Source organism: Pleurodeles waltl, chromosome 12 (genome assembly GCF_031143425.1).
Source record: "Pleurodeles waltl isolate 20211129_DDA chromosome 12, aPleWal1.hap1.20221129, whole genome shotgun sequence".
NCBI classification, from domain to species: Eukaryota; Metazoa; Chordata; class Amphibia; order Caudata; family Salamandridae; genus Pleurodeles; species Pleurodeles waltl.
The window spans coordinates 7,662,614-7,677,762 of NC_090451.1; the positions used below are offsets into that span (position 1 = coordinate 7,662,614).

Consider the following 15,149-nt stretch of genomic DNA (forward strand, 5'->3'; position numbering starts at 1 on the left):
GTCGCTAAAGTTTCTTTCTGCTAAACTAACTATTCTCCTCTGTCTAGTATCTCTCAAACGTATTTCTGATGTTAGAGCCTTAGATGTAACCTCTGTACAGTATACTCCTCAAGGTGTTTTCTTTCAGGTTAGACGAAGAACAAAAACTAATTTAATGTCTGTTTTTTATCCTTATTTCCCAGATCAGCCTAATTTATGTGTAGGAACATGTTTGAAAGAATATATTTCAAGAACTAGAGATTTGAGAAGGTCCTCCGAAACTCACCTCCTTATCTCATTCAAATCCCCTCATAATCCTGTCACCTCCACTACTTTAGCTCGCTGGGTCAAATGGCTGATGGACCTAGCCGGGATTAACATATCCCTTTTTGGGGCCCATTCCACCAGAGGAGCTATGGCTTCCAAGGCCTATTGGGCAGGATTGAGTTTGGGCGACATTCTCAAATCAGCTGATTGGTCAAATGTCTCAACCTTTAGAACCTTTTATTGTAAGCCTGTTTCCCATGTAGCTAACGCTGTTATTTCTATGCTTTGAACTAGCATAATAGGAGCCTCCGTGCTTGTAATAAAATTGAGATTTTCTTAGCTTTAGTGAAGGAAAGTCTTGATTTTATTAAAACACGGAGGTGAGTATTATCCCACCGCTATTGTTCTTCTGTTTAAACCCTCCCTTTATTCTCAGCAGGTACAGCTACCGCAAATAACCAAACATCCTAAGGCGCTTTCTCCTACCCATCAGCATACCTCGATGGACTTACCTGCCTTGACACATGAGAGAACACTACTTCAAGATCTTCTCATTCCGGATCTGGATCAAAAGACTATTCATATAATATATCGGTTTGAAGCTTTGTTTTCAATTCTATTGGCATGTGCTATTTTATTCCTGATTGTTCCTTTATTCAAAATGGCTTAACTGCTCTCCAAGAAAAGAGGACTTGTTGCTCTCAGCCAATATGTTTATACTTACCTACGATGCTGATTGGTTACTTACTGTATGACATATTTTGTAGTTTTTCCCAGCTGGGCTGCTGGGACTTGTAGTTTATCTTGGCTGCTATTTCAAAATAAAGCAAGAGAAGATAGCATAATAGGAGCCTCCGTGTTTTAATAAAATCAAGACTTTCCTTCACTAAAGCTAAGAAAATCTCCATTCTTCCTTCTTTCATTCCCTCTCCTTCCTCTCTGGAGGAACATTTGCTGAATACACTTGATGTTTAAAGAGCTCTTTTCATTTATGTCACCAGGCCTCTGCAGTTCAGGAAAACCGACTCCTTGTTTGTGACTTTTGGACAGCCTGGAAAAGACAAGAAGGTGACTTTTATGACTCTGAGTAGGTGGATTAAGTTGTCAATTTTTCTGGCTTTGCAAGGCTTTTTAGAATATCTTCCAGTTCAGGGATGGTCTACGAGAGGAATGGCCACCTCCTGGGTTGAATTCCAGTGAGTAACAATCTAGGAAATTCCTAGGGTGGCTACTTGGTCCTCAGAGCATACATTTGTCAAGCATTATGGCTTAATAATTTTTCTGTTTTGCATTTGAGTACCAATGTTTTGAACTCTGCATTACCCTTAGTCCATCTTGTCTTTGTCACAAACATGACATCCTGCCCACCTTCCCATCAGTCCTTTGGCAAGAGCTTGGCACCCAGGTTGGGTGCATGGGGCTAGCATTTAAGGATCCTCCTGTTCTTTCTTCCTGTTGGAAGGTGACATCACCTTACTTTGTAATGACTGTCACAAGGACGCAATGGACTAAGGCTAATGAAGATTACCAATAAGTAACCAACGCATCACCACTCTTTCTGAATGTGCGTGGCTCATTCCGCAGGACTAGTTCTTTGTATAATTCCTGGATTTTCAGAAGCCCTTTCATGGCAGCACCTCCACACTGAAAATTGTTTCAGCACCACTGTACAAGGGTCAGTTGTCATGCTCATCTGCGGCGTAAATTTGCATTGAAGTAGTCTAACTCCCCAGGCCTTGTCTTTTGCTCAATTTGCCTTTGTGAGTTTTCTCTCAATCACTGTCGACTTCCTTTAATCTTTCTTTCTTCTTTCACTTCACCTTCGCCTTCAGTGTATCTTCCGGCCCTCTTAAGAGACACACCCCCTTGTAGCCACTTCTATACTTCTGTCACCTAATTATTTTCCTATCCTTTCCCCTGTAACGTTGCTGATCCTAGCTATAGCATCACTATCCAGAATCTGTTCACCTTAGTTATGTTCCTCTTATCCCCACGCATCTAATAATCAGCTCTTGGTCTCCCTCCACCTCTCACGAGACATAGTCTGAGGCAGTGTCTCCATCTTGGAGAGACGATCCCTTGCACTTGTGTTGTTCTACTGGCGCTGCCAGCTTGAGCTTTGGTCAGCAGTGGCAAAAGAAGGACTAATGGAAAGTGAACGTATAATGGAGCAACAGAGTGTATGGATTTATAAGAGCTTGATTAAATGAGAAAAAAGAGTTTAGTTGAGAGAAAAAATGCAACCTGGCCCGTACGGGGATCGAACCTGCAACCTTGGCGTTATTAGCACCACGCTCTAGCCAACTGAGCTAACCGGCCATGAGCAATAGAGATATCCTTTTTCCATGAATTGCAGATAGATAGCAGAGTTGGTCTTACTATCGCAATTACTTCATACTTTTCTCCTTCCGCCCCCTTTCTGGATTACAATAACAAGAGCTGTGGAGTGCTGCACGCCAGCCTCAGTGCCTCTTCTTTCACTCAATCTCACTGTGTGCTGTGATATCTTTGTAACATCGCTTGTTGCCGGAAAAAAAGGAAAGGATGGATAGTATTTTTATTCTTTTACAACAAAACCCAAAATGCATCGGCTTGCTTGCTCATTAAGTTTACAAGGCCAGCTGCTTTTGAGATATTATAATTATAGTGGTTATTCGGCGTTGGAGGTAAGAGAGTTTTTTTTAGGTCTGGCCGTTCCTTCTGCTTCAAATTACTTGAGCTCATGTCAACAAAGTAACAACAAAACATAGCCAACGGTTCGTTGCTCAAGCCTTCCCTACTGCGCCTTCCCATGTCTTTCCTGCCGACCACAGTGCAGGAAATCTGAGTTTGCATTTGCGCGAAGAGACGTACAACACAAGAAGGCGCGCTTTCGTGCACCGGGCACCACCCGGCCTGTGCATTCCTCACTGTCGTGAGATCAGTTTACTCAGCAGAGCATGACGCTGCAATTGGTTAGTAGGGCAGGCCTGACCAAAATAGTATATTTGGGGTCATGTATTTGATTGCATTTTCAAAACAGTAACAGAACTTAACTGCAATGTTTAAATAGGTCTAGACATATTTAAACAGTGTCAATTTAATAGAAGAATTGTGGACAATTCAGAGGGGAGGCACCAATGTTTTTTTTTCCCATTGGGTGGATGCGGCATTAAAGAGTTTGAAGACCACTGGTCTAAGTGGACACTAATACACCTGGATGCTCCTGAATTCCTCGCAACAGATGCCAGCAAACCTGGCTGGAGAGCTACTGTGTTGGACTGATCCTGTCGATTCAAGTGGTCTTTCCTAGAGAGTCGGAGGTCATGGAAATAGATGGAGTTGATGGTAATCTTCAAGGCTTTGAAGTTTTCCCATCATCATCTGTCTCAAAAAATGTGCTAGTAAAGACAGAGAATAAGGTAGCTGTCTTTTACATTAACCAACAGTGAAGCATGAATTCAAAATCCCTCAATGCAATAGCAGAACAATTGGGTTATTGGGCAGAGATCAACCTGTTGCACACGTCGGCAGTACACATCAAGGGCACCGACAATGTGATGGCAGACAGCTGGAGGTTTCCAAATTTGCTGTAGTTGACGTTATCCAGGTCGTTGTTTTGAGAGATATGCCGAGAGTTTGTGAAACCCTTTCTGGATCTCTTTTTAAACAAGGACAATGCTCATCTTTGTCGATTCTGATCCAGGCTTCCGGAACAAGGAGCCTAGGTAGTGGACGTATTGGTGATAAAGTGGCTGAGAAGTCTCCTTTATACATTCCCCCACTTTTTATTGATCCAGATGGTTCTCTTCAAGTCTCAGCAGGGGGGAGGGAACTTTATTCTTGAGGGCCCTTATTGGCCAGAGATGTCATGGTTTCCTCTTCTGAACCCCTGGCTCTTCTACCTCCTTGGGTACTGCTCAAGTGTGTCTCTCTCAGAACGTCGTCCCTGACCTTCTTGCTCCAACTCACTCTATCGCTTTGGAGGTTGAGAAGTCTGGACTGCTAGCAAAGGGTCTTTCCTCTTCCTTAGTGGAGTTAATTCAGCACTCCAGCAGGCCTTCTACTTAGAAGTCTTACTCAAAGAACTGGAAGTCTTTTGAGACGTGATGTTCTGCTCATGATCTTTTGGCTCCTACCTGTAGTTTGTCTGCTATTTTGCATTTTCTTCTGAATGGGTTTCACTTGAATCTCTTTCCACTCTGAAAGCTCATTGCTTTGCGATAAAGGTTTTTAGGGACTTTTCTGTACCTTCGTCGATGTTACAGTCTTTGGTGTCTAGACTGTTGTGATCTTTTGTCAATTGTAAGACCAGTTGAAAAATCCCTTTCTCCAACTCAGAATCTTCCTACTCTTTTATAGGCTTTGCAATTTTATCTCTTTGAGCATCTGGATACTGTAGACATAAAGATTGTTTCCTATAAAGTTATTTTCCTATTTCCTATCACCTTGCTGAGAACAATTGGGGAGCTGGGAGCCTCAAAATGCTGTCCTCTCTTCATTTGATACTTTGGAAGATGGGGTAACTTTAAGGCCTAGCCTTACCTTTGCTGCAAAGGTTAAGTCTATTTTTGATAGATCTTAGGAAATAATTCTTCCTTCTTTCATTCCCTCTCCTTCCTCTCCGGAGGAACATTTTCTGAATACACTTGATGTTTAAAGAGCTCTTTTCATTTATGTCACCAGGCCTCTGCAGTTCAGGAAAACCGACTCCTTGTTTGTGACTTTTGGACAGCCTGGAAAAGACAAGAAGGTGACTTTTATGACTCTGAGTAGGTGGATTAAGTTGTCAATTTTTCTGGCTTTGCAAGGCTTTTTAGAATATCTTCCAGTTCAGGGATGGTCTACGAGAGGAATGGCCACCTCCTGGGTTGAATTCCAGTGAGTAACAATCTAGGAAATTCCTAGGGTGGCTACTTGGTCCTCAGAGCATACATTTGTCAAGCATTATGGCTTAATAATTTTTCTGTTTTGAATTTGAGTACCAATGTTTTGAACTCTGCATTACCCTTAGTCCATCTTGTCTTTGTCACAAACATTACATCCTGCCCACCTTCTCATCAGTCCTTTGGCAAGGGCTTGGCACCCAGGTTGGGTGCATGGGGCTAGAATTTAAGGATCCTCCTGTTCTTTATTCCTGTTGGAAGGTGACATCACCTTACTTTGTAATGACTGTCACAAGGACGCAATGGACTAAGGCTAATGAAGATTACCAATAAGTAACCAACTCATCACCACTCTTTCTGAATGTGCGTGGCTCATTCCGCAGGACTTGTTCTTTGTATAATTCCTGGATTTTCAGAAGCCCTTTGATGGCAGCACCCCCACACTGAAAATTGTTTCAGCACCACTGTACAAGGGTCAGTTGTCATGCTCATCTGTGGCGTAAATTTGCATTGAAGTAGTCTAACTCCCCAGGCCTTGTCTTTTGCTCAATTTGCCTTTGTGAGTTTTCTCTCAATCACTGTCGACTTCCTTTGATCTTTCTTTCTTTCTTCTTTCACTTCACCTTCGCCTTCAGTGTATCTTTCGGCCCTCTTGAGAGACACACCCCCTTGTAGCCACTTCTATACTTCTGTCACCTAATTATTTTCCTATCCTTTCCCCTGTAACGTTGCTGATCCTAGCTATAGCATCACTATCCAGAATCTGTTCACCTGACTTATGTTCCTCTTATCCCCACGCATCTAATAATCAGCTCTTGGTCTCCCTCCACCTCTCACGAGACATAGTCTGAGGCAGTGTCTCCATCTTGGAGAGACAATCCCTTGCACTTGTGTTGTTCTACTGGCGCTGCCGGCTTGAGCTTTGGTCAGCAGTGGCAAAAGAAGGACTAATGGAAAGTGAACGTATACTGGAGCAACAGAGTGTATGGATTTATAAGAGCTTGATTAAATGAGAAAAAAAGAGTTTAGTTGAGAGAAAAAATGCAACCTGGCCCATACGGGGATCAAACCCGTGACCTTGGCGTTATTAACACCACGCTCTAACCAACTGAGCTAACCAGCCATGAGTACTACAGATATCCTTTTTCCATGAAATGCAGATAGATAGAAGAGTTGGTCTTACTATCGCAATTCCTTCAAACTTTTCTCCTTCCGCCCCCTGTCTGGATTACAATAACAAGAGCTGTGGAGTGCTGCACGCCAGCCTCAGTGCCTCTTCTTTCACTCAATCTCACTGTGTGCTGTGATATCTTTGTAACATCGCTTGTTGCCGGAAAAAAAGGAAAGGATGGATAGTATTTTTATTCTTTTACAACAAAACCCAAAATGCATTGGCTTGCTTGGTCATTAAGTTTACAAGGCCAGCTGCTTTTGAGATATTATAATTATAGTGGTTATTCGGCGTTGGAGGTAAGAGAGTTTTTTTTAGGTCTGGCCGTTCCTTCTGCTTCAAATTACTTGAGCTCTTGTCAACAAAGTAACAACAAAACATAGCCAACGGTTCGTTGCTCAAGCCTTCCCTACTGCGCCTTCCCATGTCTCTCCTGCCGACCACAGTGCAGGAAATCTGAGTTTGCATTTGCGCAAAGAGACGTACAACACAAGAAGACGCGCTTTCGTGCGCCGGGCACCACCCGGCCTCTGCATTCCTCACTGTCGTGAGATCAGTTTACTCAGCAGAGCATGACGCTGCAATTGGTTAGTAGGGCAGGCCTGACCAGAATAGTATATTTGGGGTCATGTATTTGATTGCATTTTTAAAACAGTAACAGAACTTAACTGCAATGTTTAAATAGGTCTAGACATATTTAAACAGTGTCAATTTAATAGAAGAATTGTGGACAATTCAGAGGGGAGGCACCAATGTTTTTTTTTCCCATTGGGTGGATGCGACATTAAAGAGTTTGAAGACCTCTGGTCTAAGTGGACACTAATACACCTGGATGCTCCTGAATTCCTCGCAACAGATGCCAGCAAACCTGGCTGGAGAGCTACTGTGTTGGACTGATCCTGTCGATTCAAGTGGTCTTTCCTAGAGAGTCGGAGGTCATGGAAATAGATGGAGTTGATGGTAATCTTCAGGGCTTTGAAGTTTTCCCATCATCATCTGTCTCAAAAAAATGTGCTAGTAAAGACAGAGAATAAGGTAGCTGTCTTTTACATTAACCAACAGTGAAGCATGCATTCAAAATTCCTCAATGCAATAGCAGAACAATTGGGTTATTGGGCAGAGATCAACCTGTTGCACACGTCGGCAGTACACATCAAGGGCACCGACAATGTGATGGCATACAGCTGGAGGTTTCCAAATTTGCTGGAGTTGACGTTATCCAGGTCTTTGTTTTGAGAGATATGCCGAGAGTTTGTGAAACCCTTTCTGGATCTCTTTTCAAACAAGGACAATGCTCATCTTTGTCGATTCTGATCCAGGCTTCCGGAACAAGGAGCCTAGGTAGTGGACGTATTGGTGATAAAGTGGCTGAGAAGTCTCCTTTATACATTCCCCCACTTTTTATTGATCCAGATGGTTCTCTTCAAGTCTCAGCAGGGGGGAGGGAACTTTATTCTTGTGGGCCCTTATTGGCCAGAGATGTCATGGTTTCCTCTTCTGAACCTCTGGCTCTTCTACCTCCTTGGGTACTGCTCAAGTGTGTTTCTCTCAGAACGTCGTCCCTGACCTTCTTGCTCCAACTCACTCTATTGCTTTGGAGGTTGAGAAGTCTGGACTGCTAGCAAAGGGTCTTTCCTCTTCCTTAGTGGAGTTAATTCAGCACTCCAGCAGGCCTTCTACTTCGAAGTCTTACTCAAAGAACTGGAAGTCTTTTGAGACGTGATGTTCTGCTCATGATCTTTTGGCACCTACCTGTAGTTTGTCTGCTATTGTGCATTTTCTTCTGAATGGGTTTCACTTGAATCTCTTTCCACTCTGAAAGCTCATTGCTTTGCTTTAAAGGTTTTTAGGGACTTTTCTGTACCTTCGAAGATGTTACAATCTTTGGTGTCTAGACTGTTCTGATCGTTTGTCAATTGTAAGACCAGTTGAAAAATCCCATTTCTCCAACTCAGAATCTTCCTACTCTTTTATAGGCTTTGCAATTTTATCTCTTTTAGGATCTGGATACTGTAGACATAAAGATTGTTTCCTATAAAGTTATTTTCCTATTTCCTATCACCTTGCTGAGAACAATTGGGGACCTGGGAGCCTTAAAATGCTGTCCTCTCTTCATTTGATACTTTGGAAGATGGGGTAACTTTAAGGCCTAGCCTTACCTTTGCTGCAAAGGTTAAGTCTATTTTTGATAGATCTTAGGAAATAATTCTTCCTTCTTTCATTCTCTCTCCTTCCTCTCCGGAGGAACATTTTCTGAATACACTTGATGTTTAAAGAGCTCTTTTCATTCATGTCACCAGGCCTCTGCAGTTCAGGAAAACCGACTCCTTGTTTGTGACTTTTGGACAGCCTGGAAAAGACAAGAAGGTGACTTTTATGACTCTGAGTAGGTGGATTAAGTTGTAAATTTTTCTGGCTTTGCAAGGCTTTTTAGAATATCTTCCAGTTCAGGGATGGTCTACGAGAGGAATGGCCACCTCCTGGGTTGAATTCCAGTGAGTAACAATCTAGGAAATTCCTAGGGTGGCTACTTGGTCTTCAGAGCATACATTTGTCAAGCATTATGGCTTAATAATTTTTCTGTTTTGCATTTGAGTACCAATGTTTTGAACTCTGCATTACCCTTAGTCCATCTTGTCTTTGTCACAAACATTACATCCTGCCCACCTTCCCATCAGTCCTTTGGCAAGGGCTTGGCACCCAGGTTGGGTGCATGGGGCTAGCATTTAAGGATCCTCCTGTTCTTTCTTCCTGTTGGAAGGTGACATCACCCTACTTTGTAATGACTGTCACAAGGACGCAATGGACTAAGGCTAATGAAGATTACCAATAAGTAACCAACGCATCACCACTCTTTCTGAATGTGCGTGGCTCATTCCGCAGGACTTGTTCTTTGTATAATTCCTGGATTTTCAGGAGCCCTTTGATGGCAGCACCCCCACACTGAAAATTGTTTCAGCACCACTGTACAAGGGTCAGTTGTCATGCTCATCTGCGGCGTAAATTTGCATTGAAGTAGTCTAACTCCCCAGGCCTTGTCTTTTGCTCAATTTGCCTTTGTGAGTTTTCTCTCCATCACTGTCGACTTCCTTTGATCTTTCTTTCTTCTTTCACTTCACCTTCGCCTTCAGTGTATCTTTCGGCCCTCTTAAGAGACACACCCCCTTGTAGCCACTTCTATACTTCTGTCACCTAATTATTTTCCTATCCTTTCCCCTGTAACGTTGCTAATCCTAGCTATAGCATCACTATCCAGAATCTGTTCACCTGAGTTATGTTCCTCTTATCGCCACGCATCTAATAATCAGCTCTTGGTCTCCCTTCACCTCTCACGAGACATAGTCTGAGGCAGTGTCTCCATCTTGGAGAGACAATCCCTTGCACTTATGTTGTTCTACTGGCGCTGCCGGCTTGAGCTTTGGTCAGCAGTGGCAAAAGAAGGACTAATGGAAAGTGAACGTATACTGGAGCAACAGAGTGTATGGATTTATAAGAGCTTGATTAAATGAGAAAAAAAGAGTTTAGTTGAGAGAAAAAATGCAACCTGGCCGGTACGGGGATCGAAACCCATGACCTTGGTGTTATTAGCACCACGCTCTAACCAACTGAGCTAACCGGCCATGAGTACTAAAGATATCCTTTTTCCATGTTATGAAGATAGATAGAAGAGTTGGTCTCACTATCGCAATTCCTTCATACTTTTCTCCTTCCGCCCCCTGTCTGGATTACAATAACAAGAGCTGTGGAGTGCTGCACGCCAGCCTCAGTGCCTCTTCTTTCACTCAATCTCACTGTGTGCTGTGATATCTTTGTAACATCGCTTGTTGCCGGAAAAAAAGGAAAGGATGGATAGTATTTTTATTCTTTTACAACAAAACCCAAAATGCATCGGCTTGCTTGGTCATTAAGTTTACAAGGCCAGCTGCTTTTGAGATATTATAATTATAGTGGTTATTCGGCGTTGGAGGTAAGAGAGTTTTTTGTAGGTCTGGCCGTTCCTTCTGCTTCAAATTACTTGAGCTCATGTCAACAAAGTAACAACAAAACATAGCCAACGGTTCGTTGCTCAAGCCTTCCCTACTGCGCCTTCCCATGTCTCTCCTGCCGACCACAGTGCAGGAAATCTGAGTTTGCATTTGCGCGAAGAGACGTACAACACAAGAAGGCGCGCTTTTGTGCGCCGGGCACCACCCGGCCTGTGCATTCCTCACTGTCGTGAGATCAGTTTACTCAGCAGAGCATGACGCTGCAATTGGTTAGTAGGGCAGGCCTGACCAGAATAGTATATTTGGGGTCATGTATTTGATTGCATTTTTAAAACAGTAACAGAACTTAACTGCAATGTTTAAATAGGTCTAGACATATTTCAACAGTGTCAATTTAATAGAAGAATTGTGTACAATTCAGAGGGGAGGCACCACTGTTGTTTTTTCCCATTGGGTGGATGCGGCATTAAAGAGTTTGAAGACCACTGGTCTAAGTGGACACTAATACACCTGGATGCTCCTGAATTCCTCGCAACAGATGCAGCAAACCTGGCTGGAGAGCTACTGTGTTGGACTGATCCTGTTGATTCAAGTGGTCTTTCCTAGAGAGTCAGAGGTCATGGAAATAGATGGAGTTGATGGTAATCTTCAGGGCTTTGAAGTTTTCCCATCATCATCTGTCTCAAAAAAATGTGCTAGTAAAGACAGAGAATAAGGTAGCTGTCTTTTACATTAACCAACAGTGAAGCATGCATTCAAAATCCCTCAATGCAATAGCAGAACAATTGGGTTATTGGGCAGAGATCAACCTGTTGCACACGTCGGCAGTACACATCAAGGGCACCGACAATGTGATGGCAGACAGCTGGAGGTTTCCAAATTTGCTGGAGTTGACGTTATCCAGGTCGTTGTTTTGAGAGATATGCCGAGAGTTTGTGAAACCCTTTCTGGATCTCTTTTCAAACAAGGACCATGCTCATCTTTGTCGATTCTGATCCAGGCTTCCGGAACAAGGAGCCTAGGTAGTGGACGTATTGGTGATAAAGTGGCTGAGAAGTCTCCTTTATACATTCCCCCACTTTTTATTGATCCAGATGGTTCTCTTCAAGTCTCAGCAGGGGCGAGGGAACTTTATTCTTGTGGGCCCTTATTGGCCAGAGATGTCATGGTTTCCTCTTCTGAACCCCTGGCTCTTCTACCTCCTTGGGTACTGCTCAAGTGTGTCTCTCTCAGAACGTCGTCCCTGACCTTCTTGCTCCAACTCACTCTATCGCTTTGGAGGTTGAGAAGTCTGGACTGCTAGCAAAGGGTCTTTCCTCTTCCTTAGTGGAGTTAATTCAGCACTCCAGCAGGCCTTCTACTTCGAAGTCTTACTCAAAGAACTGGAAGTCTTTTGAGACCTGATGTTCTGCTCATGATCTTTTGGCACCTACCTGTAGTTTGTCTGCTATTTTGCATTTTCTTCTGAATGGGTTTCACTTGAATCTCTTTCCACACTGAAAGCTCATTGCTTTGCGATAAAGGTTTTTAGGGACTTTTCTGTACCTTCGAAGATGTTACAATCTTTGGTGTCTAGACTGTTCTGATCTTTTGTCAATTGTAAGAACAGTTGAAACATCCCTTTTCTCCAACTCAGAATCTTCCTACTCTTTTATAGGCTTTGCAATTTTATCTCTTTGAGGATCTGGATACTGTAGACATAAAGATTGTTTCCTATAAAGTTATTTTCCTATTTCCTATCACCTTGCTGAGAACAATTGGGGAGCTGGGAGCCTTAAAATGCTGTCCTCTCTTCATTTGATACTTTGGAAGATGGGGTAACTTTAAGGCCTAGCCTTACCTTTGCTGCAAAGGTTAAGTCTATTTTTGATAGATCTTAGGAAATAATTCTTCCTTCTTTCATTCCCTCTCCTTCCTCTCCGGAGGAATATTTTCTGAATACACTTGATGTTTAAAGAGCTCTTTTCATTTATGTCACCAGGCCTCTGCAGTTCAGGAAAACCGACTCCTTGTTTGTGACTTTTGGACAGCCTGGAAAAGACAAGAAGGTGACTTTTATGACTCTGAGTAGGTGGATTAAGTTGTCAATTTTTCTGGCTTTGCAAGGCTTTTAAGAATATCTTCCAGTTCAGGGATGGTCTACGAGAGGAATGGCCACCTCCTGGGTTGAATTCCAGTGAGTAACAATCTAGGAAATTCCTAGGGTGGCTACTTGGTCCTCAGAGCATACATTTGTCAAGCATTATGGCTTAATAATTTTTCGGTTTTGCATTTGAGTACCAATGTTTTGAACTCTGCATTACCCTTAGTCCATCTTGTCTTTGTCACAAACATTACATCCTGCCCACCTTCCCATCAGTCCTTTGGCAAGGGCTTGGCACCCAGGTTGGGTGCATGGGGCTAGCATTTAAGGATCCTCCTCTTCTTTCTTCCTGTTGGAAGGTGACATCACCTTACTTTGTAATGACTGTCACAAGGACGCAATGGACTAAGGCTAATGAAGATTACCAATAAGTAACCAACGCATCACCACTCTTTCTGAATGTGCGTGGCTCATTCCGCAGGACTAGTTCTTTGTATGATTCCTGGATTTTCAGAAGCCCTTTGATGGCAGCACCCCCACACTGAAAATTGTTTCAGCACCACTGTACAAGGGTCAGTTGTCATGCTCATCTGCGGCGTAAATTTGAATTGAAGTAGTCTAACTCCTCAGGCCTTGTCTTTTGCTCAATTTGCCTTTGTGAGTTTTCTCTCAATCACTGTCGACTTCCTTTGATCTTTCTTTCTTCTTTCACTTCACCTTCGCCTTCAGTGTATCTTTCGGCCCTCTTAAGAGACACACCCCCTTGTAGCCACTTCTATACTTCTGTCACCTAATTATTTTCCTATCCTTTCCCCTGTAACGTTGCTTATCCTAGCTATAGCATCACTATCCAGAATCTGTTCACCTGAGTTATGTTCCTCTTATCCCCACGCATCTAATAATCAGCTCTTGGTCTCCCTCCACCTCTCACGAGACATAGTCTGAGGCAGTGTCTCCATCTTGGAGAAACAATCCCTTGCACTTGTGTTGTTCTACTGGCGCTGCCGGCTTGAGCTTTGGTCAGCAGTGGCAAAAGAAGGACTAATGGAAAGTGAACGTATACTGGAGCAACAGAGTGTATGGATTTATAAGAGCTTGATTAAATGAGAAAAAATGAGTTTAGTTGAGAGAAAAAATGCAACCTGGCCCGTACGGGGATCGAACCCACGACCTTGGCGTTATTAGCACCACGCTCTAACCAACTGAGCTAACCAGCCAAGAGTACTAAAGATATCCTTTTTCCATGTAATGCAGATAGATAGAAGAGGTGGTCTCACTATCGCAATTCCTTCATACTTTTCTCCTTCCGACCCTGTCTGGATTACAATAACAAGAGCTATGGAGTGCTGCACGCCAGCCTCAGTGCCTCGTCTTTCACTCAATCTCACTGTGTGCTGTGATATCTTTGTAACATCGCTTGTTGCCGGAAAAAAAGGAAAGGAGGGATAGTATTTTTATTCTTTTGCAACAAAACCCAAAATGCATCGGCTTGCTTGCTCATTAAGTTTACAAGGCCAGCTGCTTTTGAGATATTATAATTATAGTGGTTATTCGGCGTTGGAGGTAAGAGAGTTTTTTTTAGGTCTGGCCGTTCCTTCTGCTTCAAATTACTTGAGCTCATGTCAACAAAGTAACAACAAAACAGCCAACGGTTCGTTGCTCAAGCCTTCCCTACTGCGCCTTCCCATGTCTCTCCTGCCGTCCACAGTGCAGGAAATCTGAGTTTGCATTTGCGCGAAGAGACGTACAACACAAGAAGGCGCGCTTTTGCGCGCTGGGCACCACCCGGCCTGTGCATTCCTCACTGTCGTGAGATCAGTTTACTCAGCAGAGCATGACACTGCAATTGGTTAGTAGGGCAGGCCTGACCAGAATAGTATATTTGGGGTCATGTATTTGATTGCATTTTTAAAACAGTAACAGAACTTAACTGCAATGTTTAAATAGGTCTATGTTGTAATCAGAGTCAGTAGCCCAGATGATTAACGTAGGTTTATTGGTAAACTCCTTGCATTACACCTTCACAGTTCACTGCTTATCACCCTCTCTCAAGCTTCCACCAACTCTCTTCATCCAACATTCTAAGGTGCACTCCAGATTGTACCATTCGTCAACATTCTATAGGAATGGTTGGAATGCACCAATTCACTAGTATAATTACACTGTAGATTACACAGATTTAGTAAATAGGAAATAAGATTATTAGAATAATAATAATAGTGTACCTAACTTAGGAAAATAACTATGTTACATATATTGGGTTAATTGAACAACACATTACAACACTTCCCCTTCCCCACCAAGAAGGATTAGAGTTGTGGCTAAGATACAATTGTTAAAAGTAGAATATCATTCCTTATGAAATATCAATAACATTTCTACAGGGGAAAAGTGAACTTGAACACTTCCAAGATCACTGCTGCTCCTCACCAAACCCTTCTCCAGACTTCCTTGGATCGATCTGGATGGCAGACAAGCGGTCCATACTCCACACACGGCCATCCTCCATAGTTACAACATTCTTATGTACCTTAGATATTCTCAAAGGTCTGGAGAACCGACTACCTTCTCTTCGAGTGGAACCCGGAAGCTTTATCCTGACCCATTGTCCTACCACCCATTGTTTGCTCTTAGTACCAAATTTGTTATTGTACCATTCCTGGTACTTCCTCTGATTCTCTTCCACTTTTGTCATTACTTCCTTGCGATGGACTATGACAGGCTCCCCTCCTTTCAACCAATTCGAGTTTAACTTAGTTCCTGGTTGCCTACCCTTGAGAGACGTGAAAGGGGATACT

General features: G+C 43.0%; 3 non-coding genes across 3 annotated transcripts; all 3 read right to left on the minus strand.

Moving 5' to 3' along the window:
- Positions 1-6,160: 6,160 nt before the first annotated feature.
- Positions 6,161-6,234, minus strand: TRNAI-AAU (transfer RNA isoleucine (anticodon AAU)). The gene has a single exon. It is a non-coding gene; the product is annotated as a tRNA-Ile (tRNA).
- A 3,593-nt stretch (positions 6,235-9,827) lies between these two features.
- Positions 9,828-9,902, minus strand: TRNAI-AAU (transfer RNA isoleucine (anticodon AAU)). The gene has a single exon. It is a non-coding gene; the product is annotated as a tRNA-Ile (tRNA).
- A 3,592-nt stretch (positions 9,903-13,494) lies between these two features.
- TRNAI-AAU (transfer RNA isoleucine (anticodon AAU)) lies at positions 13,495-13,568 on the minus strand. The gene has a single exon. It is a non-coding gene; the product is annotated as a tRNA-Ile (tRNA).
- Between the last annotated feature and the right edge of the window lie 1,581 nt (positions 13,569-15,149).